General features: G+C 41.9%; 1 protein-coding gene across 8 annotated transcripts in view; it reads left to right on the top strand.

Moving 5' to 3' along the window:
- Positions 1-26899, top strand: part of TCF4 (transcription factor 4) — a 346933-nt gene that overhangs the window by 128327 nt on the left and 191707 nt on the right. The window lies entirely within an intron of this gene.

The following is a 26899-nucleotide window of genomic DNA, read 5'->3' as shown; positions in this document are numbered from 1 at the left end:
TTTTTCTTCCACTAGAAGTCCGGTGGTAGGCTGCTGCTAAAATTGGTTTGCAGCTCATTGAGACCCAGGGCAGGTGTCTGGGTGGTTCTTCCGTGCTTTCCCTCATTGTCTCGAGATGACTGTCATAGCTTTAGATGTCAAGTGTAGGTCTGATGCAGCAAGAAGCAGGAGAAAGGGAGTCCGGCCGTGTGATACCCCTGTTCCCCTACATCCCCCGGCCACGTCCAGCTACAAAGTTCGGGTGGGGGTAGGGAGGTACCCAACAGCTCCTCCGGCCGAGTCCGTGGAAAGAGACAAGAGAGAGGGGAGTTGGGATGCCGGTGAGGCTTGTTGACTTACAGGGTTTTATTTAGCTTCTTCTCAGAGAAAAATACGTGATTTTCAACTTCACAGTCTGGAAAATTAAGAAAAAAGGCTCAAACTTTCATGCAGTAAGGAAACCATGAAGTGGGCCCCAACTCTAAATTTCGGTTAGCAGGTTAGAGAAAGGGACAAAGAGAGGGGGGTAGACAACAAAGGTAGCTGAAGTCAGGGAGGTGCAGGAGGCGCAGATGGGAGAGTCAGCCACGGGAAGGCGTCGGAGGCATGCGGCCCCCACTTCATCTCTGAGGCTCGTGCCTTCGTTGTCCTCTTTGGGCGAGGCAGTAGCCAGCCGGAGTCGACCGTCTACGTGTATGCATGACCCAGAACCTTCTCTTTTAGGTCTCTGGCTTGGGTTCCTGCCGCTCTGCAGAGCACCGATTGTGCAGCAGACCCTTAGCTCCGCCATCAGCCTCTTCCACGGTCCCACAACAGCCCTTCAGAGCAGGCCTGGCGTCCTGGAGCCACAAGGTCCCAGGACATGCCATGACGAGTGCCAAGCAGAGAGCTTTCCCAGCACCTCTGCTGACCAGTCAGATGGTCGCTTCTCTGCTTACCTCCAACACCCTGCCATGTCACCGTGAAGCACTCAGACAAGAATGCCCATTGCCGGGGGCAAAGAACACCTGCTCTTTTATTTTAGTATGTACACAGTTGTATTGGTTGATCTTTAATGTGAAGGATTAAGTGCAGCCCGCCAAGACCTCATGATTGTGGCAAGAGCTGGATTCAACTCTTGGCCAGAAGTTTCCCACCGCTGTTGAACGGAATCATGGCATGAATCTGGCTCGTGAGAACACAGGTGGGGGTATGGACCATATACCTTTAAGGGAAAAGTAGGAAGGGATATGAACTGTGCTGTTTTTATTGAGTGGTCAGAATTTTCTCTCAGCTTCTCATTGGAAAGATGGCTTCTTAGAATTTTGCCTAAGGTTGATATTTCAAAGATGCCTTTGATAGCGTTAACCAGTAATCTACTTCTTGACTTGATCCTTGAGTCGGGGGATTAAGCCCCCTTTTTTTTTTTTTTTTCAAACCTTCATGGCCCCTTGGCTCCAGGAGAAACATCAGTACCGGTACAGGGTCTCGGAACTCATGTCCACAAAAGCTGTGTGTCTACCTAAATGCCATATGGGTCATCAGTAAAAATGAGTCTATTTGCTCCGTTCATATTATCACCTTCCTTAGGACCGCAGCGGCAAAGAAACCCAGTTTTAAGCACTGCACGTCTTGAGAGGCGTTATGGAATAGCAGGCTGGGCCAGGAGTCAATGCAGTCTTAGTCTCTGCTGTTCCACATCCTGGTGCTATGACTTTGGATACATTTCTTATGATCCCCACCTTTCTCACTTCTGTGGGTGATACCTGTCATCACCCCCCCTCCCCACTCTCAATCACTGTGAGCAGGGCAGGGAAGTGACACAAGTTGGAACAGCTGCCCGGTGATTGTTCTCTTACGTACCGGAAGCCTACACGTTGGTGCCGGTCACTTCTGTCTGCAAGTCACTGGAAACTGTATAGACGTTGGGTCTTGGGTGCTAGCAGCTTTAAGACAGCTTTACCTTCTAAGGGGACTGGAACAGAAGGCAAGGACAGGTGGAGATAGTCTAGAATGCTTGGTTCTCTAAACATTGAGACCAAGATGGAAAGATTTCTTTTTGAGCCAATTCACGAAAACAGTAAGCCTCTAAAGTAAGTTCCTCTTTGGGGGACAACTTTGTTGAGTTCGGATATGCTCCTTGTGAGAGATTTGCCTCCAGCCATTTGTCTCTCCAACTTCAATATTCTCAGGTTTTGTTGTGACACATGGCTAAAAGCACCTTGGTGTGGTATTTGAATGGTGAGGTTGGGAAGCCCACTGGCGAGTGGAGATTTCTTCGCCTGCATCGTAGGCCATGTCAGTGATGAGCAACCTCTAGGTAGGTTGCTTTTCATCAAGGAGATACTGTTCCCCAGACCTTCCACATTCTCAGGAATGTGTTAGGGACAGTCCTCACCCACCTCAGTTGGTTCTTCTCCGGAGAAGCTGGGCATAGAATGTTGCTCTGCATGTGATTATCCTCCAATTCTCTCCATTTCAGAGGGTTTCTGGGTCCTTCCTAAGGAACTGTGTATTATTTTTGAATAGAAAGAGGCATTTAGTGGATCTCATTTCATTTCCTTTTGGAGAATATCAGGCCTAGGGATCACCAGTTGGAAGATGTATGGAGCATAGATTGGTATTAAATTAAATTGATTCCTAAGTACATAATAGTTATGGCCCAAACACTTTTCATCTCTTCAGTGATTGTTTATTAATCACTTCTCAATTCCTTGACACATGTGTATTTGTAAAAAGAAAAAAAAAGGATAAGGAAGTTTCACTTTTAGTTGGTGTAAAGTATAGCGGGTGAAATTGTTAATGAATAAAAGGAAATGTTGTGAGCTTTCCCATAGGTTGAAAATCCCAGTAAAGCCCGAGGACTGGTGAAATGCAGGATGGTAAGCTGAACAAGGAGTTACTGTGAATTATTATTCCACCCAGTTTTATTTTATCAAGGTGGTTTTTCTGTTTATTGGGTCTGACCAGCTTGGCAAAAGTGATATGCAAACTTGAGAAGCATGTCGTGAATTTTGGCAGAATGTGGAAGTGATTAATTAAGTTCCACCCCCTTGTGGGCCATGTTCAAGCTGAATAAAAATACAGAGTGTGTGATATCTGATAATGTTTGGTGGAGAAGGAAGAGAGAAAAGAAGAGAAAGATGAGGAAGCAAGAGACACATAAAAATCTAACTGACAGGGGCGCCTGGGTGGCTCAGTGGGTTAAGCTGCTGCCTTCGGCTCAGGTCATGATCTCAGGGTCCTGGGATCGAGTCCCGCATCGGGCTCTCTGCTCAGCGGGGAGCCTGCTTCCTTCTCTCTCTCTCTGCCTGCCTCTCACTGTACTTGTAATTTCTCTCTGTCAAATAAATAAATAAAATCTTAAAAAAAAAAATCTAACTGACACATAAAAACCATGTGCATTTAGAGCACATGGTACGGGTTTCTAGCCTGTATTAGCAGCACTGCTGTGGCTACGTCTCTGAAGTTACTAGGTCACTAACCGCTCTTGCCTTTTGCTCACCTTGACTATTCAGACCAAGCTGAACTCTTAACAGTTCAGTAGCCAAATCTGAATGCTTCCCATGCAAGCCTAAACTCTTTATGTGTAACTGATTGTACTTAATTGGGCAATACCCAAACATGGAGGAAAATTCGTTAGTGACCCCGTCTCCTTCAGAACTTTCAGAGTAATTGGAAGTGAGCCTAGTATCCATATTTTTGGAAGCCTTAAACGCTGGTCTCCTGGCAGGATTTTAAATTCAAGCTCTATATTGTGTGTGTGAGTGTCTCTTTTTGTGTAGGTGCATGTGTGTTTGTACTGCCTAGTTTCCCTTTTCCTTATTTATTGATGGTCTCACAAATATTATTTAGAAATTGAGATGCACTGAGCATAAGTATTTTAACCATCATGGCAGACTACTTAAGCAGCGGTGGACAATCTCTGTTAGGCATTCAAGTAAGTCGTTATGGGAAAATACGAAATAGTCGTCTGGTGGATAATCTTTTGGCGATCTTTAAGTAAGCCATTTTTCATTTTAACCTCGGTTTCCTATTTCTGTTACTGACCGAATTCATGGAAGTGTGGTCGGGGGGAAAGAGCTCTCTGAAATCTCTTGTTACCTCAAAATAAAAATGTTCTGAATCTTTGTACTTTTAGTGATTATATTTTCCATTCACTGAGAAGTCCTCTCTGTAGTTTGAACACCAATCTGGAACTAAAGTAAAAGAAAGCAGCCCTGCTCACAGTCTTTTAAAGGCATTTTAATAGTTAATGAGCTTTTGCCCCATACCGTCATGAGTTTCATTTAGTTCTGAAATAAAAATTTACGGCTGTTCTCTCGGCTGAGCTGATACTAGTTTAAGAGTGGAATTGAGTCCACACCTGCTCTAGCATAAAAAGAAGCCTCTCTGTGACTTCTTTAAAATACTCGCAGAGCAGAGCAAGAGAACTCGCTGTCCTTACAGTTGTGACTGCACAGAAATGTTCTCTGCGAACTCTAGGGAAACTGCTTCCGAATTGGTTCTGACTTGCTGATGGTAGCCCTGGCTAGACGCCCTCCCTAAGTTACTTGTGTTCCTCCAGGTGGACTGTGGCTGGTTTGCATGGGCAGTGGGTTTTTACATCAACCCCATACAGTGTACAGAAGGGAAAATCTGCATTCACTAAGCCATTTGGCTGTTCAAGACATGGTCTGTTAGTCAGGCAGAGTACAATGGCTTTTCTGAGTGCTCTAGTTAAGGGGCAGAATGTGTAAAGTAGTGAACACTTGGGGGGGGACCATTAATAATTAGTATAGGCTTGTAAGTCTGTAACATGATATATAAATTTCAGTACCTGTTAAGGTTTTATCAGAGCAGATCACGTTTCCTTGGTAGGAGGGAATGTTCCTTCATATAGAAAAACAAAATGCTCTCAGTTCATGTGAAAATCTTAATGGCCAAAGGAGGGCTGATTTTTTTTTTATATCAAATGCTGTTTCCCCCAGTCATTGTGATCAGGCAGTATATTTGAGGGCTTGCATTTAAAGAACATTCCTATATAATAAATACTGTTTTATATGAGTTTGACCATAGATGACAAGACACTGCTTGGAAAAAATATTTGGCTCATTCTAATATTTGGAGGCTGTTGACTTATCAAAGAAGCTGCCCCCCCATCCCTTTGCAAAACAGTGGGGGTTGTTCACTTCATAACTTCATCACAGGTGTATATTCGTAGAAACAGCTTTTTCCAGAGGCTAAGTTGGAAGGGAGAGAAAAGAAAGAACGTGGATCCTGTGTTCAGTTTTTGGCTTGCTTTAACCGCAAGCAGTTTTTGCACCTCGGGTCTTAGCTGTCTTAATTTTCAGATGGAGAGGAAGTGCTCCCCTATGGCAGTGAGGAAAAGGGCAAATTACATATTTGTGAAAGCAAACCGGAATATCTTACTGTTGTAAGAGTTTGTTTGGCTTCTTGGTAAATAAAATTAATGTGTTACCAGTATGTCTGCAATCATATGGTCGTCAATATATGTATTCCTTTAACCATCTATGTAAATTCTGTTTGTACTAGAAGCCAGCCAAACTGATAGACTTCAATACTCAAGATAGTCTTTGGTTCATTCATTTAATCCAACACATCTTTGTGAAAAGTCTGTGCCGTGCAGGCCTTGTGTTAGGTCCTAACTACATCGTGATAATCTACTTTTCTTGCCTCCAGTGTGGCTCATAGTCTAAGGAAGGAATCAGGGTGGTATCAGATAGTTATAAATCAGGACATTCGGGAAATAATCATTTTATATAGGGTGCTATTGGGTTATATATCTGGGCTACCAACAACCGTCAGAGTCCCCTAACAATGACTGAAATGTTTTGGGGCTCTCAATAAAACTCTTCCTTGGGCATTGCCATTCCCGTTTCACAGGGAGAGGGGGGTACCATTTGAGGGTCAGCGAGATTAGGTTGCCTGTCTGGTGTCCTGCGGTGAGTGAGCAGAGGAGCCCAGCTTCGAAGCTATAGCTGCTGCACGCCTCCCTGCCTGGCTCGTTCTCACCCCCGCCTGCGCTGCCTCACTTGTGGAGAAGATGGAAAGAATTCTCGGAGGGGCAGTAGCAGTTAAGCGCGTGTTCAGCTGCAACTAATAGAATACCTGACAATAGTAGGTTAGTCAAATAAGGACGGCTTTCTTCCTCACTGAAGGGGATGTCTGGAGGGAGGGGGTTGCTTGTGTCGATTCAGCAAACCAGGGCGGCCATCTTTTTCTTTCTTAGCACGTTGACGTTCATTCCTGAGCATTTTCCTCTCCTCTTGAGTTTCTTCCAGGATGGCTGCTGAATCCCAGACAACAGTAGAGTTCCCAGCAGGAAGCTGGAGAGGCAGAAATTAGAGTAGCATCTCTCCGCCATCTATCCCATTCCATAGGGGAGAAAAAAAGCATTCCCAGAAACCGGTGACCTTGAGTGGAATTCTGCTCACCATGCTTTGGCCGACTCTGTAGCAGAGATCTACTTGTAGCTGCAAGGGAAGCCGGGAAAGTGAACTTTCCCAGTGTCTGCTGGCTCTCTGACGTGAGGCAGACAAGAGAGAGGGGCTTGATGATGGTCACTGGATGCATCCGTATGAATTTAGTTACATGATGAGTGATAATGCATGAGCTGAGTTTTAAAGGGTGATTCAGAACTGTCTAGGAGCAAACAAAATGGCCAGTTGAGAGAGTTGCTTGTGCAGAGGTGTGGGAGCGAGAGCACATTACAGGGAGCTGGAACTGGGAGGGCACAGAGGAAGGGATTAGAATCCTGGCCCCAGAAAAGTGGGTAGGTGGAGGAAGTTGGGTTTTCATTGAAGCATGTGGCAGGCTACTCAAGGACTAATTTTAAACAGTGGGATAACATGATCCGAATTTGTGGTTTAAGAACAGTCACTCCAGCAACAGTGCAGATAGAAGGCAATAGGAGAGGCAGGGAGACTACTCAGGAGGTGATGAAAGCAGTTCCAAGAGGAAACAAGGAGAAATTTAACCGAATCAGGAACAATGGGGATGAAGAGGAGGATATGGATTTGAGTGATATAATCTGAAGGAAACGGTTGGGGTTGGTAACGCATGGATAAGGGAGGGGTCATCCTTGGCTTCTTGGCCTTGGTCTGTCTTGGGCCACCTGGTAGGTGGTGATGCCATTCATTAAGATGTGTTGATAGAGAGAAGTTGGGTTACGAGAGACTGAAGAAGTAAATTCAGTTTAGGACCTAATGAGTTTTTGAGATGTCTGTGGGTAGATGGATTTGTGGTTCTGGGCTGGGATTGCAGATTTGGCATTCAGCATTCCATATTTGGTAGTGGAAGTCATGGGAATGGATAAATTACCAGTGAGAGAAAAGTGAACCTATTTTCTGGTTAATCATTTTGCTCTCGAAAGATCTCAAGTTGAAGGCAAAGAAAAAAGTGCCTCTACCTAATCTTTTCCTCTCTACAAATCTGGTATCTTTAAGAAAGCTGGATAATTCTTGATTTGATCAAAAATCATTTTCAGTGTTATATTTAATCACTCATCCCTCACATACTATTTTGAAATTCTTTGTGTATTTTCCTTCCTTCCTTCCTTCTGCCTTCCTCTCTCCTTCCTTCTTTTCTTTCACTAAGATAGGCTAGAATGAAGCTTTTGTTTCAGAGCATTGCTGGATCCCTCATTTGGGGGAAGATACTGATTCTTAACAGTGGAATGGAACTCAGAGCTCTTCTTATGTTCTTTCTGATTTATATCAGCTCCCCTCCCAACAGAGGAATCCTCCTAGATGAGGCCCTAGCAAAGCCCTTGGCATACAGATGACACTATGACTAATGTATGAATGGAAGGATCCCCAACAGGCCCTCATTCCTCTGCTGGGGCTTCACCGCATTCAAGAAGTCACTCCTGACAAAGTAATTCATTGCACTGTGACAGCTCTGACTTTCAGAAAGTTCTCAGTTGTGTAGCTGTTAGCCTAGGGTACGTTTCCACCTTTGAAGCTTCCTGGGAATGGATATTGTCTCTCCTTCCACACATGTTTCCCAAGAGGATAATCCTCACTTCCTTCAAAACTGACATTGAAAGGCGTTTAGCATATCATACGACATGGTTAAGCTCATACTCCTCGTCACTGCCCTCTGCGTGTGTTCCGGTGGTCTCTCTCACTCTCCCAAGGGGAATCCGGATCTTAATATTCCAGATCTGGTTTAATCAGTAGTGGGTCTGCTTTCATTGTTCGTATTAACGTAGCCCAAGGTCACACTTAAACACCTATGTTTTAGCATTGACTGAAAATTGAGCTTGCCGTCCACTCAAATCATTGTGTTTCTAATGTTAATTGCTTTATAATCAGGTCTTCCACATCCCCACATGGGACTTTGTATCTATTCTTGTTGGATTTCTCCTTGTTGGTCTTGCTCTGCAAATGTGCCAGTCCTTCCTTTGGCTCTGTCGGTACTACAGACAGTGTGATACTTAGCAGTGGGCACTCCTGGGCTTAAATCCTGACTCTACCCTTTCCACTAGTTTCCTCACCTGTGTATATAGTGATAAAATCTACCTGTGTGGATGGTTGGGTGTAATCAATGAGGCAATGCATGTACAGTGTAAAGAGGAGGTTTAGAACACGGTAAGCTCTCGGTAAATGTTCACCACTACTATCACAGTGGTGTGGGGAATGACTAAGGGCCATTTCTGTAATTGTCAATCCTTTTCTTTACTGTCAACATTCTGCTTTCTGGAGAGGAATCTTTTTTTAAATTAATTTATTTTTTTAATTCAAATTCAGTTAATCAACATATAATGTGTTATTAATTTCAGAGGTAGAGGTCAGTGATTCATTAGTCATATGTAATATCCACTGCTCATTACATTGCGAGAAATATCAAGACACATGGTTTTTCTGTGACCAATGGAAGAAGCAAATGTGGTTCTTGATTTTGAGTCGTGTAATTAATTTGCTAGGAAATAGATAGGGTATGGTTGTGAATAATCTTGCTATTGATTTCTAGTTACTAACTGGCTACTTTGTTGGGCCTTATGAGAAAAGAACTCAAAAAACAGACAAATAAAAAAAATCTTAAAATTACCTGGACAAAAAGCCCTAAGTGTAGCCCTAAGTGTCCTTCATCAATGCCTAACTTTAGGGCAGGAAACTGACAAGGTGAGCCAGATATTACTAAATTATAGGTGCTGAAGGTTATATGAAAATTTGGGTTAACACTGAAGCTAAATTGAAGAGCAGTTATTTTCCTTACAGAGGGTTTGCCAGAGGATGCCCTTAAATTTAGACTATGAAGATTAGACTCATGACAACTTTTCAGAAACATCGTTCTTAGGATACACAAGATCCCTGAGAGCCATGTCTGAGATCCCAAGTTTTAAGAAAACGGTCCTACTGCCGGACGTTAACCTGAAAGCGAGGCACACCGAAAGAGAGGAAATGGATTAGCATCCAGTAACCTGTTTTATAACAAGCAATAGGACCTCATTGCATGTCTAGGTTGACCCGAGCCAAGATTAGGTCAACCTGACTTGTTTTCATAATAAATGTCAGAATAGTGACAAGACATCAGGGATATCAGTACATAGTTACAGTTGTAGACTTCTTTCTGGACAAATCATTCTTTGACATCTTCTGTTTAGACATAGCCACAAGTACAAATGGTGCATTAAAAAAGCCGACCCATCTTGATTGATCAGACCAGCATGTAACACTCCCGTAGACTCACACCACAAAAGTCTTCCCATGCACCTGACTGTTCTGGCCGTTTCCTTTTGTGTGGATTTTGACCTGGTGCCATTGAGAGAGGGAAGCCAGCCATTTGAGAGTGAAAGTTTCAGACTGTGTTGTATCCAATGTAAGACCTGAGAGGTGGTTTATTAGTGAGGAAACATTCAAATTTTGTCTGTAGCTTATAAAAAATCGCCATGACTAGGGCGCCTGGGTGGCTCAGTGGATTAAAGCCTCTGCCTTCAGCTCCGATCCTCTGCTCAGCAGGGAGCCTGCTTCCTCCTCTCTCTCTGCCTGCTTCTCTGCCTACTTGTGATCTCTGTCTGTCAAATAAATAAATAAATAAATAAAATTATTTTTTTTATTTATATTTTTTTTTTTAAATCGCCATGACTTCCAGCATGTTACTTTTGTATTAGTATCTACTGCCAGTGCTGCGTCTCAGAAGAGCCAAGCCTTGTGGCCACCATTCCTCCGAAACTGATAGGGCTGTAGAACTTATTCAGCCACTACCCTTTTCTAGACCAAAGTAAGATTATATTTTTCACTTTTATAGACAGACAAATTAAGGTGTTTAAAATAAAACCCACTTCCCCTTTTCTTTATTTTTCAGATAATCTGTAGCTTTTGCTTATTGGTTTTCTGTAGAACTGCCTTGTTTTAAAAATCAAATTGAAGACCAACTTGATTCTGCCTGCAGAGCAAATCTATCTGCCTGTTTAGAAAATCTGGATGGTTAAATTGGAAGCACGTTCTGCACATGGTTTAGCAGTTAGTAGCCTGGAAAATGACCCAATAGCCAAGATAGTTTTTTTTAATCTTCATTGTAAGTGCTTGTTTAAAGTTTAAGCCTGTAATTGACTATTTTGCACATTGTTCATTGTTAATTCTTTTCAGGCTATTATAGTTTGTAAATACATTGCCTGCTAAGTTGTGTCAGTGGAGGAACATTAGTGCTATAAGAAAATCCAGTTAAATGTGGTGCTTAAAAGCATTACCAATTAGATCAGATCACCATGATTTCTTAGTGATCCTAGGAAAGTCACTTTCTGTATGTGCAGATTCTTATGTATTTAAAAGGGTATGTCGATTGTTTGTTTGTTTGTTTGCTTGCTTATAGGGCAGTATATAACTTCACACTATGCTCTGTCCTGTTGAAGAGTTTCCATTGATTGCTGGCTACATCATTCAGTATTGCTCTCTTGGTCTGTTTCACACAGGGGGGGGGCAAAATCCTCCCACTTTGTATTTTTATTCATATTTGTTAGTTGATATTTACCTGAGAGCTTAAGCTTTTCTATTTTGCATAATTTGCATTTAAGAAATAATTTTTGATATGCATACCCCATACAATTACTCTATTTAGATGGCTATGATAAACACTAACCAGAAAATCAGGGGGCTTGCTGCTATTCATTCTGTAATTTTTTAGTTTTGAAGGAATGGACGTCACTTGAAATTATAGGTACAGGCTAGTACTGGCTGATATCTAAAGATTATAAACATTATAATAGAAAGAGAGTTAAATTCTGCCTATCAGGTGGTAAGGACCACTAGAATATTGACATGATAGAGGATTACAAGGTAGATAAAATGTAATTTGTGTATGATATAGAAAGGAAAATAAAGTTTGGGAATGAATGGAATGTAGCTTAAACTACCATTATGAACAAGTGGAAACTGACATAAAACTCCTCTTAAGTTTTATGTGAAACAAAGGATATGATTAGAAGTGTAGAATTGGAGAATATTTTAAGATCATGGTGATAAACCAGCTCTAGAGGCTGTAGCAAGTCTGCGGTCAAACTAGAGAAGAAAAAGAGAAGTGCAGGGAAGCTTGATTTCGTTATGCAATTTTGCGACACATGTAGGAGTTTGGACCTAATGGGTTGTTGCACTAGATTTGGTCATCAAATGATGCTTTTCATAGGAAATATTATCTGAGCCATTGATTTAAGCACTGAAAAATGCCAAATACGTGCAGCCAGGACTGCAGCCTCTCTGCCCCTTGAGACAAATTTTAATAGTCAGCCTTGAACTTTAGACCCTTGTAAAACAGAATGAGAAAAAGAAGGGATGAATAGTGGAAGGAAGAGCACTGGGAGTCAGAGGGGCGTGCGTGCTGGGAGACGGATTCAGTCTGCACATGCCCAAAAGCTGTGCAAGAAGAAACCCACCGTAAGATTATTCCCACTCTCGGGCTAGCAGAATTGGAAACTGAAGAGTACATGGCAATTATGTATTAAGAAAGAGGTACAGTTGACCTCGAGGGCTGTAGAGGAAGAGAATAGCATGATTACAGGAGGACGTTAAGAATATTAAAAATATCCTTAAATTTAGAGTGAAAAAGCAAGAAAGATTATCTGTGAGATGATGATAAATAATAATGAGTCATTTCTGAAAGCACCTAAAGAACAGGAGGTCCGAAGAGTGGTTTGTCAAGCCTTGAAGAGATAGAAAGGCTAATTTATTGACAGGCAGTGGAGATCCTGCTAAAAAAATAAATGAATTTTTCACCTCAGTGTTCACAAAAGAGGATGGGGGACAGATGCCAGAAACAGACATAAATTTCCCAGGAGAGTGAAAAAATACAAAAGAAATCAGGATCATGCCAAAACAGGTGATGAAGGGGTGAGAAGAAAAACTAATAAAACCTTAAAGCTAGCAGTACGTACCCAAAAACCTTGAAGAAAGTTGAGAGAATGAAGAAGCAGCTGGGAAGGTGAGGTTCTGGGGGTGAATGCAGATAATTTTGTGGATTTGTTTTAATCTAATTGATTCATAGGCTAGCCCCTTTGAAATTTACCCTTAAAGGGAACAGGCTAGTGTGCTTAAAAATTTTTATTTTTAATGGCCGTTGAATAACCAAGGCATCTTTTCTGTGCCCCAAGTTCTCAGTCTGAGAGTTACTCCACTGTGCCCAACATTTAATGTTAAGTATTTGTTAAATGTTCATGAAGTCTTACTATTGTTTCCAGCAGACTCACTGAGTCACTGACTCACCCCATTATTTACTGAACACTTCTTTGTGTCAGGCTGTGTGCTAGATCCTGAAAAGACAAACATGCCCTTAGTTGTTTTTTTTTTTTTTTTTTTAATGATTATGAATCATTTCCCTATGATATTTCCTTCTTTCTCCAAGATAACATATGTTAAAGATTTTGTTTATTTATTTTGGAGAGAGAGAGAGAGAGAGAGAGCGAGCCAGCCCAAGTGGGAGGGGCAGAAGGAGAGGGAAAGAGAGAATCCTAAGCGGACTCCCCACTCAGTGCAGAGCCCGACTCAGGGGCTTGATCCCATGACCCTGAGATCTTGATCCAAGCCAAAACCAAGAGGAAGTTCAACTAAATGAGCCACCCGGGTGCCCTGCCCTTAGGATTTTTGAAGTTACTTCTCCACCAGTCCTGTAAACAACCCTACCTCCTGCCAAGTAAAGAAAGGCTATTGATTTAATTTTTTTCTTTTTAATCATTCTTGGCTTCTTGGTGTCTAATGTATGGATAAGGGGCCCCTCTTTATTACTATGTCTGTTTGCCGTACTGTCCTCAGTGCGGGTGACTGCTTCCTCTCCCTTGTCCACGCTTGGGGGATATTTCTTTCCAAGCTTGCTTGTCTCCCTGCTCTCAACCAAACTTGGTGCTGGTCGGTTCCCAGCAGCTGCCCCTGCACCCATGACTTCCTGTGCGGTTTGGGAATTCAGAGCTCTTGCCTGGGCAGGTGAGAGGCTGTACCTTCAAATGTACTTTTTCCTTTCTCCTTTCTCCCCACCTCCTGCACTTCGAGCTGGTGGTGCCCACACCTCCCATGTCAGGCGGACAACCATACCTCGTTTCCCACTCTTGCCCTCCACAAACTTTAGGGCCCAATAAACCTCATTCAAAAGACCCTCCTTTTCTCTTCCAGAATTAGTATTTCTTTGCTTTCTGTGCAAAGATTACTTTAAGAAAGTCACGAATGCAAATGCTCTTGCGAGGAGGACTTCATGGGGTCACTTCTTCCCACTTTTGGGTATTGTTTTAGCAGCTCCATAAGAATGGAATATGGAAGATGTTTTAGGGACGTTATTTCTGAGCATGTGGGACAAGGACAAATAGACGTTCATCTACAGCACAGTTTTGTCCTGCAGTACCTTGTTCCCATGGCCAAAAATCTTCTCAAAACAGTTACTCTCCAGTGTCACCTTTGCTACCAGGACATTCGGTGGTGATCTCTGGTTGGAACAGGCCGCTTAGGAACTCCAGATTCCCATATAGAATTGTTCCATGTTTAAGTGTTTCTGAAAACTGGCAGACCAAGGTTCACCCATAGACGGACCCACCAAGTGCCATTACTGTTGCCTTTGTAAAATTTTTGTCTTTGATCTAGAACCTGTTGTAGTTTGATGGTCATTTCCCACAGAAAAGATAGCTCATGCTAGGACTGTCAGACATGGTTGAATCTGCCCTCTTATTGAGGTGGATGGGGTGAGGGGGAGACCCATATGCACCAGACAACTATAAACATAGTAACACCAGCCCCACCTGCAAGCACTGTATGACTAATGAGAAAGCAGAAGCAAGAGCTGGACAGAAAATGCCAGAAAGCAGCTTTGGAACAGCTCAGCCTATATTTACTTTGAATATTGTTTTATCCCCCTCCTTCCTTATGCCCTTGTATATCTGATATAAAAGTATATCTGATGCGGGGTGCCTGGGTGGCTCAGTGGGTTAAAGCCTCTGCCTTCGGCTCAGGTCATAATCCCAGGGTCCTGGGATCAAGCCCCGCATCGGGCTCTCTGCTCAGCAGGAAGCCTGCTTCCTCCTCTCTCTCTCTCTCTGCCTGTCTCTCTGCCTACTTGTGATCTCTGTCAAATAAATAAATAAAATCTTAAAAAAAATTGTATATCTGATGAGTGGCATTCTTTGGCTGTCAGCCCATGCTCCCTTAACTCCCTAAAGAACTTTGACCAAATCTTGTAGATCTTCACCCTTGCTGTACATCTGAGTTACCTCTGGGCCATTCACATAATACAAATGCCTGCGCTCCACCTACAGAAATTCTGTATTTGGAGGTCTGGGCTGGGATCCAAGCATCTAATTTAAACGTGCATTTGGAGACACTGATGTCCTGCCAGGTTTGAGAATCTCTGACCTACACATCACATCAAAGAACTGTCATTTTAGTTTTCAAAACTGCTTGCTCGGTTCTGTTGAACTGAGGACTTATTTTTAAATGCTTCTATTTCTTTTTCACTCGGTAAAAATGAGTTATCACCTACTTAGCACCTAACTATTTACCATCGTTATTTTTATGCTATAAATTAATAACTTTTTTAGGTCAAAGAAAACGGATAATTTTTAATATGTTAAAATTGTGCATTCTTCCGGAAAGGGCTGGAATGATCTGTTTTTCATTTTATTTGTCCTTCACATTGATAGGCTTAATCTAATGGCCCTAAAGATTTGCCTCTGTAAAGATGATGTGAATAACAGACATTGTTGTAAAGTCACAATTAAGCATTATGTATTTGCAGTTGGAATGATTTTTCTTGTAGGAAAAGATGTTAACTGATTTTTACTAATTTAGAGGAAAGACAAGCCAAATTAAAGCAAAGCCGGCACTATAAATATTTCAAAAAGAACATCCATTTATTGTGGTTTTTTTTTTTTTTTTTTGGTAATATACAGCTAAGACTAAATGACACTGGAGAAGGAAGCTTTGCCTTATGCAGAACAATTAGGGAAATAGCTAAGAATGCTATGAAATTAGCCTCGAAATTGGCTGTAGGCAAGTATGGTTTTCTCAAGTACTTGGATGATTTTGTTATACTTTGTAACATTATCTCTGCTGCCTTGTACAACTTATTGTACACAATAAAAATTTTTTTTGGCTACCTGTTCAGTAATAGGAGCACGAACGACCAGTTGCCTTACTTTGATTTGATGAGTGTTGTTTTGTTTTTCCCCAGAATCTGTTAAATGGTGAGGTAGATGATTAGGGTATTTCGCTATATGTTCTATCACCTTCGGAATGACAGAGCTGTTTTTGTTTGATTTGGCTTTTTTATGCACATGAATATTTTGATCGCTTATGGGCGCAGATCTGACCCCAGGCTGCTCCGACCATAGTTTCATAACCTGTTCATTGAGGTTCCCCACTAACATGTTGGCCATGGTAGTAGATAGACTTTTGTGCTTCTGTTGTATTCTGTATATTTAATTTAATAAAATTAAAATGCAGAGAGAAAATCAGTTAAAGGCTGCTGTATGTTTTGTAACATGTTAAAGAAGTTAAAGAGAATGTATGGCATTGAGGTACTTGCTTGTTTTTGCACATGTCATAGTGTATTACATTTTATCATTGAAATTAACACCTGCTTTTATGTCAAATTTTTGGGAAGCTGAAAATGTAACCTCTAAAGAGAATTAAAGTTCTTATATTTGAATGAATAGTTATATCATTAATTATGTGAAATTACTTCTTGGGTTGATAATAACTATTTCTTTACCCGTGAGCTTCTTTTCTAATCACAGAATCTTGATTGGTGAAGTTTTATTTGAAGACATATCCCACTGTTAACGGGCCAGAAATACCTGTAACTTGTGGAAAGGGTCAACAACATATTGATTTATTGATTGCATTGTAAATTACTCTGTTTGTAAGCTTATTTGATTTGTATCCTAAGTACTGATTAGTATCAGTTGCATTGGATATAGACCTGGGCTTCTTACGGTTCTTTCATATATTAGTGTTCAGGCTTTAAGTTATTCATGATTCCATGTACCAAATGTTGATGGAGTATCAGCTTTGTGCCGGATACGTGGCATGTCTCGGTGCTGGTGATATACGCCTCAATACCATGTGCTCGGAGTCGCTTCCTGTCTGGTGGAAGAGATGGAGAGGCAAAGAGGCCAAGAGAAATGCAGGGTCCTTTGGGAGTTCCTGGCAGGGTGGGGCATGGCCCAGAGGAAGTTGGGGAAGTTGACATCCAAGTTCAGATCTGTATGATCAGGAGAGAGTCAGGAGGAGGGAGCTGGCATGGGAATGGGAGGGAGGAGTACTCCTCGAGGCTTCGGGATTTCTCTCTGCAGAAGACTGGAAAGGAAGGGTTTGAGCATCTCTTTCAGAGCATCGTGGAAGGGAGAGAGTGAGCCGTAGGTTCTCCGGGTCCATGAGAGCCAGCTCCTGAAGGGCCTGACAAGCCGTGCTCAGCTCCTATCATTCACTCAGCAAATACAGACTCTGGATCAGGTGGGAGCTCGGGATATAGCTGGAAACAAAGCAAAAAAGCATGCCTGCCCTTGTGGAGCTTTTATTCAAGTGGAAGAGACAAATAATAAACATGTTGCTGGTGGTTTTGAAAATGGGCCAGCTGCATGTGCAGTCCAAATGGTTAAGTCGCAGCGTTTGCCAGTACCATGGAGCCAAATCAAAGACGATTTAATAAAAATAACTTTATAATCATTTCCAGTCTGATGAGTACGGGTAGACTTATTGGTAATTCAGGATATTCCCAGGGAATCTTGAAAGTTCCCTGTTCCATTTACCGATCACTTACTTTGCTCCAGGCATTGTACTGAGCAAGGAGCACCCCACACGGGCGGGGAGCACTGAAGTTCCCTGAGGTTGGGACTTCTGGTTGGTCTGGTAGACATCCCTTAAGAACACAGAGCTTATCTCTGTAGCCTATCTCTGTAATGTTAGAGGAGGATATCTGAGCGCGGTTCTGGGTTGGAGGGGTTGTCCTATATACACGTTCTAAAACATATTGCCAGAACCAGGATTCTTCCATGGAACATTTTGACAGTATCACTAAATGCAAAATTTGCTTGCATTTTTTCTTCTAGTACAAACAGAAAAATAAACATTCTACATAGTATGGGAATTGAACATATGCTTATAAGCCCAAATTGATCGCTATAAATAAGTAATTCTATTCCAGTGAACATTTTTTGGCGGAATTAATAAAGAGAAAAGAAGATACTAGAAGTCAGGGTATAGAAGCACAAAGAGAAATGCAGTTGAACGCAGTGGCTAAAGAAAGATTTGTTTGAATTTGCCCCACAGTTGTAAGAGCAACCGTCTGAGGCATGAGAGGTCTTTGAAAAAATGACTGTACTCTCGCAGTCTTAGCCTGATTTGTTTTGTTTCCTTTAGAATAAAAGTTGCAAGTGGGTAGGAATTATGCCTTTAAATGTTAGCCCGTAATGGACTCGGAAGCCACTCCAGGGTAACAGCTGAAGAGGAAATGGCTCTGTCGGTGTCGTGCACATGGATGATTGGGCTCTTAAGGGAAGAAGCAGGGAGAAAGGTGCAAAGGGAAAAAGTCATAAAACAAGAGAGCTTGTTTGGAACTAAAATACAATAGCTAACACGAAAAGCCTTGGGAACCACTGAGGTGACATATTTTTCCTCTTAACATCATACGCATACGTACAGTTGAAAATGTGGGTGCTCCTTCTGCAGACGTTGCTGTCGTCAGCAACACGCACTGTTGGACGTTTTTGGAGGAACATTCGATCTCATGGCTCTCCGTTTCATCCCACGTCACCAACGGCATGCGTTTTCAAGAGTCCACCTTCAGTCTAGCCTTTTTATGTATGTTACTAATACAAGGCTTACCTGTCCATATGAGAGCCGATTAAATCCGTGCTCCGGCAGCACTAAATTCTAAATAAGGATAGTGACCTTTCTCCAACGACGTTCACAGTGCCGATTGCTAGTGTCCATAAGTGTTCATCAATATCCTATTGTGGTTACAATAGCCACTAGCCAGTTTGCTCTTACTGTATGCCAAGCCCTGTGCTTTGATTTGCAGATTTTATCTTATAGCAGCCTTTTGTGAAGAGTATTTATTATCCTCATTTCACAAATTAGGAAAATGAAGGACAGAGAGGCTCGCCGTTGGTTAGTGGTTATGTTTGGGATTTGCACACGGTCCTGCCAGACTCTGAAGCATGTGTTCTTAACCAGCAGACCTGACCACTTCCCTGGACAGTGCAGATAGGTGTAACTACTAGAAGTAATAAGCTAAGGTTATATGTTAACAAAACGCTAGGGTTTGAGGACCACACTCGTGACTTCTGTACTGTTTTGGTTTTGTTTTAACATTTCATTTCAGCACCCTGTTAAACCACAATAAGAAAGAAAGAGACCTTACAGGGAGAACGATTAAGGGTCATAGGAGTCAAGGGAAAATATTATCATCATTATTTTTTAATAAGGGATAAGTGAGATGAGTGTAGGACCTGCCGCTTTATTAATAGGAATGCCTGCGTCTGCTGAGGACGTGGGTTTGCCAGCTGCACTGCGGGCCTGGAATTACACTGCTCTGTGGAATCCAGGTCAGTGTTTACACCCAAGTAGTTTACAATCTTTGGCAAATTTAAGCAAAATAGTATGAAAGCACTTAGGAACAATTCAGAGAATCAGAATTCTAGAAGAATCAGGGTAACGCGTATTCTCAGTGCAGAGGGGTGAGGGGAGCGGTGGATTTCTCTGGTGGATCGTTGAGCTGGTTCGTTTGTTCATTTGCTTTTTGAGAGACCCGGCTTCAGGTCTCGCTCAGCCTGTGGTTTGCCTCCTGACCCAGCCACTCGCACACCGGCCTGCCTCTTGGCCCGTGGGGATGGGGATAACAAGGCTTACTTCACAGTGTTTCGCAAGTGCCTCGCCCAAGGCTTGACTCATGGGATTGGTCTCCCGTGGGCCTTAATGTTGCCTTCTCCTCTGCCACTTATTTGATCTGATGAAGAGGATGAGTAAACACGAATCTTTATTCCCTGTTGTCGACAAGGAGCCTACATTTCCAATCTGCCTTCCCCGTTGACTTCCAGGGTTGATTCTCCAAGCTGTTCCACCTCCACCCTTCTGTGTCTTCATTTCCTCTTCTCCAGTTGCCGTTTATTTGGGAGACCCTCCCACTTTGGTTGTCACATGGTCCATGAGCTCTTGGGAGTCTCTGTTCATGACACATTAGGATTTGTTGGAATCAAAGAAGCCCCAGATCTTGGGAGACTACCCCAGTACCTCCAGTGCAATGCTGATTCTCCTGAGATTGCAGGGGAAGGTGACCTGTGTCTAACTAATTTTTCTCCATCCACTACCGGCTGTCTTTTTCCCTCTAGACCTTCACCATTCGTCCTCGGAGAAGGGAAGAGGTGGGAGAGAAGGTGGCAGCAAACTGAAGCAGGCAGCCCAGAATTTTAGCAGAGATGTTGAATCTCAAATGTGTTGCTTGATTTGAGGTGGTCGATCTTAGAATATCTCCCACTCTGGTGCTTCTTCAATCATGTCTTCAAAAAAACAAAACAAAACAAAAACCCCAAAAAACATAAACAAAAAACCGTGTGCCCTTTCTATATTCCGTGGACAAACCTCAGTATTTTGCATCTTTCAGCTTATTTTAACTTCCTTGTCCTGGAATCTGTTTCCAGAAATCTTTCCCTTTCTATTTGCTTTCACCACCTCTCTCTTCTCAGACTCTTTTTCGGTCTACAGATATGCGTAAGCGTGGATCCTCTACTCCCCAGCAGAGTTTATCAAAGTGTGGATCATAGATCACTTATGTCAGGCCTTGAGGGGTCATGTTAAAATTAGGACACACTTCAGGCCTACGAATCAGCACCTTGGCAGGATGTAGTTCAAGAGCTGCCATGAAACTGCTTATTCTCCAAGGTAGTTGATCTTCTAAGGGAGCACAACTTCAGATTCTGTACTGTTGTTGTTTGTTTCTTTTTCTACCTAGCCTATTCTTTTTATCTCTTCAAACCCACCTCTCTCAACATTCCCATTGTCAAATTTAACTCTCTTTCTGGTTCTCTCACTACTCTTAGTGGCTGTTTTCATCTTATGTCCTTATACACATGGGCGTGGAGAGAACTTGGAGCTCGGTATCAGAGTGGAGTTTGGCTTCCAGCCTCACAATGCAGTAGCTGTGTGATATTGGGCCACTTGTTTATCTTTAGCAGGATGTCTGTCTTCGAGACTGCATGGCTAGCTAGTGGCAATTTTTTAAATTTGGGAGTCCAAACATAGTTGTGTTGCTAAGAATCTGCGTCTCCCAGTTTGCTGGTGGAAAACTTGGAAATTACACCCTTTGCCAGGGTTGTGGCTGCTGGGTGACAGCCAAAAGGTGAACTGCCTTTTACCCATTTTGCCTCCCTCAATACCCACGATCCTTTCCTACAACAAATCATGGTCAGTTTGTCATGATAAGTACTGGAAGAGAGAAATTTCTCTCTAGTGAGCCAGAAAATGCAAAAGGATCTGTCTGAGATTGATAGAGATGAGTGTTTGATCCACTTTACTCCATGCCAGAAAAATATTTTTCCTTGACAGCTGGAGAGATCAAAGGTCTAAAACTGTGGATACAGGGAGGTGAATGTTCTAATAGTAATATTATATGAATAATATAGTATGGAACATTTAAGGTCAACATGTCTAATTCTGTCTGTCTGAGAACCCCCAGTCCGCCATATGCAGAGTGAGTCCAACCACAGAGGTCTTCACCCCAAGGAGATAGGCTGGCATTACTTGCCTTTGAACAGCAGAGCAAGTGCAGCTTGAGCAGTCTGTGAGAGATCAAGTCAAGAAACAGCAGGTTTGGGGGTAAGGGGCAAGTCACCTGGATGGAGGAAGATTTATTGGTGAGCTGGTCAAACAAATGGGTTTTTTGAGAATTATCTCGGAAGACATGAGAGTGTCCCTGTGAGTAAGAGCAATAGAATGATCTCATCGGTCACCGGTTACCTGTCGTGTCCTCAGTGAGGGTATGAAGTATAGTGATTCTTGTGGGGCACACGTGTTGTAGGACTCAGTGCCTCCTGCAGGGACTCCCAAAGTGGGGGGGCTGGTGGGAGGAGCGAGCGCAAGCATGCTGTGCAATGAGTGGTGCTGGTGTGGTGTGTGGACCAGTTCTCAGGCCATAGACATTCAGCTGTCCCCAGGTCGCTTCACTTAGACAACACTGCCAAGGATTCCTTTCACTTACATGCTTCCTATGGGCCTCTAGTGGTGGTGGTTTTTGGGATTCTACTGGGGATATATTTACTGATTTGAAAGTTTTTCATCTTTGGGACTCCTGCGTGGCTCAGTCTTGGTTAAGCGCCCGGCTCTTGGTTTCAGCTCAAGTCATGATCTCAGGGTCATGAAATTGAACCCTGTGATGGGCTCCACTCTTGGTGGGGAGTCTGCTGGAGAGTCTCCCTCTCCCTCTGCCCTTGCCCCTGCTTTCACACGCGTGTGGGAGTGCACTCGCTCTCAAAATAAATAAAGAAATAAAACTTTAAAAAAATTATTTATTTATTTGAGAGAAAGAGAGAGAGAACGCGTGTGCCCGGGCAGGCGGAGAGGGGCAGTGAGAGAGGGGGAAGCAGGCTCCCTGTTGGTGAAGGACTCGATTCCTGGGATTGTGACCTGAGCTGAAAGCAGACGCTTAACCGACTGAGCTACCCAGGTGCCCTGAAAGAAAAATCTTAAGAAAGTTTTCATCTTTGTGGCTTTTGATTGATAACACAGATTTAATATCCTTATATTTTATAGTTCTTCTTTAATTAGCTTTTAGCTTTTTTTTTTCCATTTATGTTTCTTTTCTGTAAGTTTTCTACTTTTTTATTGTCTGTTTTGGTCTGATTAAGATGTTACTATATACCTTCCCTTTATCCCCTGGATGGACTTCTCATTAATTCACCAAACTATCTTTTCATTATGAATCAGGAGGAGTTATATTGTGACAACTCCTTGTAGCTTATAAGGCTCAAACTAAGGGAATAAGATCAGTTCTTGACAACAAACATTATTCATCCTCTTAATTTTGAGCTTTGTGCCCTTGGCCTGGGGTGAAAGGGAAGCAATTTCTCTGAGCCTTACGACTCTCATCTTAAAAATGAAGACAATGGTATCTACTTTAGAGCACTGTGATGGAGATGAAAGAGGGCTATGCATCTAGCACAGGAACTAGAAATAGGAGGTTCTTAAGAAATATAATTTCATTTCTGTTAAATTCCAGGGAACATTAGGACATGTCTAGGTGTAAAAGGAGAAGATCCTGAGTTTGGAGTTAAGTATGAAGTCCTTTTAAATCATTCAAGTGACGATATCAAGTAGGCAGTTAGAGTCAAGGATGTGAAGCTCAGAGAAAGCCTGAAGGTCTGTCGCTGCAGTCTTCAGCACAGAGATGCCCGTGGAAGATCGTGGCATATGGAGTCTTCAGGAACAAGTGGACCTAGGACCTAGCCATTGAAGGATTCCCTACATTTAAAGGCTTTTGGGTGAAGGGCAGCTGGGTGTCTCAGTCAGTTATGTTTATGATTCTTGGTTTCGGCTCAGGTCATTATCCCAGGGTTGGGAGATCAAGCTTTGCTTTGGGCTCAGCACTCAGTGGGGAGTGTGCTTGAGATTTTCTCTTCCTCTGCCCCTCCCCCTGCTCATGCTCTCTCTCTCCCCCTCTCTCTCTCTCAAATAAATAAGTCTTAACAATTTTTTTTTTGAATTAAAAAAATTAACAAAAGGCTTTTGGGTGAGACTGAAAGTTAATGCCCAACAAGTAGGAGAGAAAGGAAATGTAATGTCATTTAAGCCACATCAAGTATAAGGAGGGGATGAGTGTCTTTTTGGTCGCCAGGAGGTATGAGAACTGAACGTTGTCTATTGGCTGTAACTACTTTGTTGTCATTTTTGACCTTTCCTGAGACTTTTCTTGGAGGAATCATGGGGTAGGAAGATTCTACTCCCCATCCCCATCCCCCAGAACCGAGTTATCTTTCTCTGACCTAGCCAAGTATTCATCTTATATGCTTCTAGTGTGATTTTTCCTCTATGATTTCTAACGATAGTTGTTTGTACTTAGCTTCATTCCCATAATAAATTATCAGTTTCCTAAGGACAGGGGTCATGCAAAGTACCATATAAATTGCACCTCGTAAGTATTTAATTGTTCAGTGTTAGAATCAGGGGTTCTTACTGCACAAGTCATGTTTCTTTGTTATTTGTTCATTCATTCATTCATTCATTCACCAAACAGTCGTTTATTCACCAACTTCATACCATGTGCCATGCACTATTTTAGGCCCCGTGCATCTAGTGGCAAACAAAAGGTATTCCCTTTCTGCGTGAGGTTTCCATAGTGGCGGAGAGGATGAGAAAGAATAAATAAATACACATTCTGAGTACCGTTAATGTCTTAACCGATTTATTCCTCACAACAACCAAGTAACATATATGTTATTACTAGTCCTATTTTTTTTTAATAAGAATGGACACACCAGGATATCCAGTAATTTGCCATGCCATTAATTTATTAGAGACCGATCTGGGATTCAAACCCAACCCGGGAAATTTGACTCTCAAATTCATGCTGTTAAGCAGCCCCCATCCCCCCTACACTACAAAGTGTTCAGCATGGAGTAAACTATTATTATCACTACTAATATTATTAATAGTCATTTTTCCTCAGCCTTGGGATCATTTACTCCAATTCAGATAAGTAAAGAGACTCCACCTTGTTTTTGGCAGAACTAAATTTAGAAGCCAAGTTTCCATGTTCCCAGCCCAGTGCTTTTCTTTAAGGGAGGGAGTATGGAGGGAGGAAGAGGGGGAAAAAGAATGGACGGAGGAAGGAACGACCAACCAGAAAGAAGGACGTGTGCAAGAGGCACAGGAAGGATTATTGAACCTGTTCGATTTTGGATTTTTGATGCTACCAAACCACATCTGATTTTTCAAGCTTTTATTTTCCTGCATTCTCAAGAGGTGATATCCTTGAAAGTCAGGATATTTCCATACAAAACAATCATATTCTATTTCATAAACTAGCAAAAAATAATTCAGGAGTTAGGAGACCCGAGCTACTTTAAAGTAGTAAATGCTGCATTTTGGAAAGGACATCATTACTGGTATGCTTATTATGAAGGCATTGGTTGGAGGATACACTAGAAGCTTTGTTTACCAACAGCCAAATCTTTGAAGAGAGAGGGTGTGTGTGTATGTGTGTGTCTGTGTCTGTGTGTCTGTGTGATGCATATAGGAAGACATTCTTATTGCAAAATCCTGGTAATAGTGAGTTCACTTTGTGTATGCATTTTGGGAAAGAGGATATTGAAACATTTTTGGGGATGGGAAAGTTTCTGTACTTCTATGCAAGGCTGCTCTAATATCAAGCACCATATTTAAGCATCACAAATATACACTAAGCAAGGGACAGATGCACAAGGAATTTAAGCAGAGTTTTTCTAAATGGCAAATAATTAGAGGGGAACAGATGCCTATGGGCAGCAAAGGATGAAATGAGGTACCAGGAATTTTAAAAGGGAGATGGAAATACATATGTAGAATGCAGCCTCTCTCAAGGATGTTTAAGCCTAGAGGGTGTTCTCTCCCAAAGTTCTCTGTTTTTGTGGGTTTTGACATTAAATTTTGTTCTCTCTTTACCTATATTCCCCAAAGAAATAGATCACGCTAATCACTCCAAGATAGAACAGATTTTCTTTCGAACCCCAGTTTTGGAGGACTTTGCGGTTTGCATCTCTTTCTTCTCTCTCCCCAGGGTCTTGTCCTTTCACAGGAGTGCCAGGATATGACATTTCACAGCAGTGTCCCTCCTCATTTATTTATTATTTATACCCCATCGACTTCCAAAAGGGTTTTGAGGTAGCCTACCAATCAAAGATGCCTACAAATGAAGCTTCTTTTCTTGATGCGCTTTCTAGGATGGACATGGCCCATCCTGAACTACCCTGCTGTAAAATGGGTTTGTCCACCTCAGAACCAGTCTGCACAGTTCTGAGGTCGAAAAGGAAAGATACCTCCAAGACAAAAGTAGAGTGGAGTGGTAGTTTAAACAGCAGGGGCACTGAGCAGAGAGATTCAGCTACCCAGCAAAGCTGAGATAGAGCACCTGATCATTATCCTTCAGGTTTAAGATTTACCTGTTGTGCTCATTGTAACAAAAGAAATGAAATCTCTGTAATTATATTGGAAGGGGGAGGAGATCGTGTTTTAGTTCCTTTGATCTTGAACTAGAATAGGCTCTGCTTTTGGAAATTTAATTTGAAAGAATCCAACGTACACATCTGCTTTTTGTACTGCAATTTCTATTGAGCTTGAAAATAGAAATTTATTAATGCAAATGTGTAGAGTCTGTTCCTTGAGGAAAAAAATACACTTCCAAAATGCAAAGTGATCCTTTCCACATAGCTATGGAAGATTTTAATAAATATGTTCTCTAGTTGTTGTTGTTGTTGTTGTTGTTGGTTTTTTCTGGAGTTCAGAGATAAGGCTCCTTGTTACCAAGGACTAAGCATAAAAATTACAGGGCATATTGGGAAGCAGAAAGATTCATGATTACTTCAATATTTAGAAGTTTCCAAAGGACAAATTAGATGGTAAGGAGATGAGAAGCGCACTGAATCCTCAAAAGAAAAAAACAACACAAAAACAAGTGCGTCATCAAACCATTTGGAGAACATGTTTGAATTGATGGTAGGGCCCATGCTAAGAGACAAAGCTTTCATTTCAATGAATCCAATCTGCCCAGTGTTCTGCAAAATTGCCTTTGCCTGTAAATGGAATGGCATGGAGATTTTAGGTAGGACACTTTCTCTCCCAATTTAGCCTGTACCCTTTATTTTATTTTTGAATCATTACATGAAACTGCATGTAAATGACACTTGACTTACTCCTTGGAGTGGCTGGCTTGCGTGGTCTATTTTGGTTAACTTTTTTCTTGTTCTCAGTGTAAATTTTCCCGTAAAGCCTAAAACGTCATGAGCATTTTGGGACATAAATCCTTGAAGCTATTTTGCAGTCATATAGTTGTTCTTTGTAGGGTTTCAGTGCTTTCCTAAACTCCTGCCCATCTCCAAATGGGCAAAATAAATTATAAATTGTTGAGAGGATTCAATCACTGGACGAGCAGTCATCTCTGAAAGCTGGGGAGAATATCCATTTTCAATTCTTTGAGTAAATAGAGCTGATTCCTTTATAATATTTGTGCTCTATCTACAGATCTCAAAAACTTTGTTATAAATTACCTAGGCTTAAGAAGTTCATGATTAAAGAATATACTGAAGCAATAAAGCCAGTCTTCTTCCTTCTCCATGTGGTAAGATTTCTTTCAAAGGTAGTAGGTAGGCTTTTGCGGTATATATTGTCATTCCATTCTGCATTCTTTGGTTACTTTCTTCCCCACTGATTTTTTTTTTTTTTTTTTTTTTTTTTTTTTTAAACGCTGTGATCCATCATTTTAAGTTTAAAACCGGGAGCCT

Source organism: Mustela nigripes, chromosome 8 (genome assembly GCF_022355385.1).
Source record: "Mustela nigripes isolate SB6536 chromosome 8, MUSNIG.SB6536, whole genome shotgun sequence".
NCBI classification, from domain to species: domain Eukaryota; kingdom Metazoa; phylum Chordata; class Mammalia; order Carnivora; family Mustelidae; genus Mustela; species Mustela nigripes.
This window is presented reverse-complemented; position numbering and strand designations above follow the sequence as displayed.